The sequence below is a fragment of the Nicotiana tabacum genome, chromosome 5 (genome assembly GCF_000715075.1).
Source record: "Nicotiana tabacum cultivar K326 chromosome 5, ASM71507v2, whole genome shotgun sequence".
NCBI lineage: Eukaryota > Viridiplantae > Streptophyta > Magnoliopsida > Solanales > Solanaceae > Nicotiana > Nicotiana tabacum.
The window spans coordinates 137,322,666-137,327,176 of NC_134084.1; positions in this window are offsets into that span (position 1 = coordinate 137,322,666).

Below are 4,511 nucleotides of genomic sequence, written 5' to 3' on the forward strand. Positions count from 1 at the left end.
CCCCATGTCATAAAATCATTAAAAATTTAATAAAGTAAATTCCCTTGGTAATCTACTTTCTTCCTCACCCCACCCTACCTGTTTCTTCCTCCTCTCCAAAATAATCCACCATTTCCACTCTTCTTCATACCCAATTTGAAGTTGGCTTTTTATTTTGGGTTTAGCTATGTTTCTTGACTAAAATGAAACACCATTCCTTCAATGGTGGCTGGTTGATCTTCAATTCTTCATCAAAATAAACTCTTATCATCAAACATTAGAGGGACTTGAAACGGTTGATTAATACTTTGGTAATGGTGAATATAAGAGGAAGAAATGTGCTTTCATGAAGTGAAAAGGGTGGATGAAAATTTGGGAGTGGGTTTGTAAGGTGATCGAGGAAATGGGGGTTCGGAGATGGCCATGGCAGCGGTGGAAGTAGTTGGGTGTTGATGGATTTTGTTGGGTGCAATTTATGGAGTATATATCTGAAATTTGGGGCAATTTGGTGAAGGATTTGGGTGTTTCGAGTTGGATTAAAACTTCAATAGTCTATAGCACTATCTATGAAGAAGAAAGGGATGAGGGGTGAGGGAGAAGGAGAAAGAAACTTTTTTATTTTTGTCACACCTCCTTTTTCCGGCACCGCAAGGGTACAAGGAGTTTTTCCAATTAAAGGACAATCGAAACGGGATTTGTTTATTCATTTCAGAGTCGCCACTTGGGAGATTTTAGGGTGTCCCAAGTCACCAATTTAATCCCGAATCGAGGAAAATAATGACTATGTATTACAGTCCGCGAATCAGAAATCCGGATAAGGAATTCTGTTAACCCGGGAGAAGGTGTTAGGCATTCCCGAGTTCCGTGGTTCTAGCACGGTCGCTCAACTGTCATATTCGGCTTGTTTATCTGATTTTTTATACAATTATGAGCTTATGTGCGGATTTTAACTCTTTACCACTTTCCTTACTATTATTATTATTTTACAGGGAATTGCAACGTTGTGAAAATGTATTTCGAACCGCGTCACAATCAATGTACCCGTGATCGTCGACACACTTTGACTCCGTTGAGATTTGGATTTGGGTCACATAAATGTGCACCCGAGTTTAAGAAGATTAAATTATTAAAGGCGCGCCTAAAGTGACTAGCGTATCATTTACTTTGGGTAGGGTCGTGAAATTTTGCTAAACGGTCCATCCCGAAGTCTAAGCAATTTTAAAGTAAATATTTACTGAGGGCCCCGCAAATTTGTATTTTTTATTCGGTGAGGCTCATCTCATTCTTATTTTGTTAAAAGGAATTTGCAACGTCATGGATACGCATCTCGAACCACGTCACAATCAATGTACCCGTGATTAGAGACACATTTCGACTCCGTTGAGATTTGGATTTGGGTCACATAAATGTGCACCCGAGTTTAGGAAAGTAAGATTAATTAAGACGCGTCCTAAAGAAACTAGCGTGTTGTTATTTTGGGTAAGGCCGTGGAGTTCGCTAAACGGCCTATCCCGAGTTCTAAGTAATTAACACATACATTTTGTGAGGGCCCCGCAATTTGCATTTTTTATTGGGCGAGGCTCGTCTCATTATTTTTTAAAAGGATAATCTTAGAATGACTACATTTTTATTTTTTCGTTTTCTCTAAAATAAATGAAGAAAAAGGTCCTACTTTATTTACATACTTTCGAGTTATTATAGTTAAGTTTTGAAAGTGAGTTGTTTAAAGAGTTTATATGGGCAACACATAGAATATTCTACATACAGGCAGTAAAAGAAAGAAAAGACTACATTAAATTACAACTTCAAATCTTTCTCATTTTTTTGCATTCATGCTTCGAGTGGCTTACAAGATGAACCAGTGTATCAGTTTGTGTACCTGGTATTTGGAAAGCAAGGAAAGAAGATGAAGATCAGTAGAAGCAACAGTAGTGTAAATACACAGCAACAACATCAACCCAACAACAACAATTCGAAACAGATTCAAGGCCCAGAAAACTTTGAAGAAAAACCGAACAACTCAATAGAACAAACCCAAAAGTTTGTAAACAAACTAAACAGCAACAACCCACGCGTGTATTAAACCCGAAACTTCTCACTTTGTTTTTGTTTTCTCTTTTTAAACTCTACCACACTCTCTTCAGATTTTCAGAATGTATTCCTCTCTCCCAAAATGTTCTCCCCCAAAAATCCTTTTTTTAAGTGTCAAATGAGTCTCTTATATACCCAAAGCAAGACCCAATCTTCTTCCACTATGTGCACCCTTTAACCTTTATTATTACCCACACTTTTACTTTAGTAAAAGTAGTCAACGTGGGCCCCCGTGTTCCATCCTTTTGAAAAGTAGTCAAAATGGGCCCCCCATGTTTCCTCTTTTTGAAAAGAAGACATCATTACACACCTTTTTCTTTTTGCTTTTATCATTATGTCTGGTCCCCACCATAATTAAATAATCTGTAATTGGTTAATTCCCGTTTTACCCCTAAAGCTACTATTACGCCCCGATTCAAAAATCTGTTCAACTTCAAAATTATCTAAGAACCTAAAATTAAATTACCAGCTATAACCAATCCTTAATCCAGTTCAATCAACAAATTCAAACTTAAACTATGAACAACAAATTAACAATCGAAATTATTTTGACTGAACGATATTTTTAACAACACATATATTTGCAGATTCAACAATATTAACAAATTCAACATAACCAACAAATAGATTTGAGTTTCTAAATTCAATAGCCAATTGATCTTTAAACTAAATCTAACAACATTACAACCAAGATGAATATTCAAATTAAATCAAGCACTTAAAACATAAATTCACATTAAATCACCGGATTAAGAACGAACTTCAACCAAAAGATGAACACGAATTTAATCAAAACTAATCAATAAAATGGATGATTCAAGTGATTAAACTAACATTTTTCTATATTACAACTAAATTATTTTAAACGAATAAAAATAAACCGAAGAAGAAATAATTGATTGAATTTCAACTCGAATCTAACCATATTAAAATTAAACTAACAATTCATTTTTTACACAAATAAACGAAATTAACATGAAACAAACCAAAAATAAGTAATTAAATTTCAATTTGATTCTAACAACATTAAAAATTAAAACTAACAATTTCTTTTAAATTAAAATTAAGCTAACAATTTCTTTCACATACTAACAATTAAACTTAACAATTTCAATTTGAATCTAACAACATTAAAATTAAACTAACAATTTCTTTTACAAATTAAATAAAAACACATGAAATAAACGGAAAAACTAATTAATTAAATGATAAACACGAACAAAACAAGAATCAAACATTTAACGATTTTAGATCCGAGAATATCAAAACAAAATACGGACAAAATGAAACTCAAACCCACTAACCGGATCGAAGCGACGACGAACTCGAATGGAAAGTAGTTTGGCCGTTTGGAAGAGGACGAAGAAGGAAACGCCGCAGCAGCCATGGCAGTGAAGAAACGCAGCAGCAACAGCGTCGTAACAGTGACGACAACAAAGAAGCAACATGGGCAGCAGCCACAACAATGGAGAAACGCAGCAGCAGCGTCGGAGAAGAAGAAGCAACAAACAAGTGACGATCTGAAGAAGAAGATAGTAGCAACGACGAGCGGAGAAGGCCAGCAACGACGTGAAACATGAAGGAGAAACAGTAGCACCGGGCAGCAGCCATGGCTGGAGCAACTCGACGGATGAAGAAGGAGAAGCAGCAGTAGCGACGAGCGAAGAAGAAGAAACAACGGGCAGCAATGCGACGGGGTCTCGTGCTTGAAGACGCAGCCATGGCAGTGAGGATCTTGTCCATGGCTGGACGTAGCAGGAGCAGCAACGACAATAACGAAGAAGAAGAAGAAACATCAACGCAGCCATGAAGGAGGAGAAGCAGCAGCGTGCGACGGGGTGGAGAAGAAGACGCAACAACAGCCATGAGTGTCGAGCTCAAGCTCGAGCTTGACGAAGAAGATGAAGCAGTGGCAGCGGGGTCTTGTTTGGACAAAGAACGAAGGAGGAGCAGCATGGTCTGTTTGGACGAAGAACGAAGGAGGAAGCAGCTGCCATGAATGTTGGTTGTTCATGGCGGAGCTGGTTTTGCACTGTGTATGTGTGTGTATGTGTTGATGTGTGTGTGTGTGAGTGTGACGGGGAAGAAGAGAGAAAGAGAGGAAGAAGAAGAGGGGGGGTGCGGGTAGTCTTCGGTTTTTTTGGTTTATTTTTTTTTGTTTTGTTTTGTTTTGTTTTTTTATGAAAAATGAAAGAAAATGGGGTTTGGGGTCTTTTGGTATGGATTGGGTCGACCCAGTTCGAAATGGACTGGGTCGTTTGGGAAGATTGGGTCTCTTTGGGCTTGTGACTTAAAATTGAAGAAAATGTCCAATCCGATCTCTTCTATTTTTATCCTTTTCTATTTATTCAATTTCCTAAATAATAATAAAGCTAGAATGCTAAGATTAAATTATAAAACCCAAAATTATCTGGAAATACTAATTAACTCTTAATAACAGT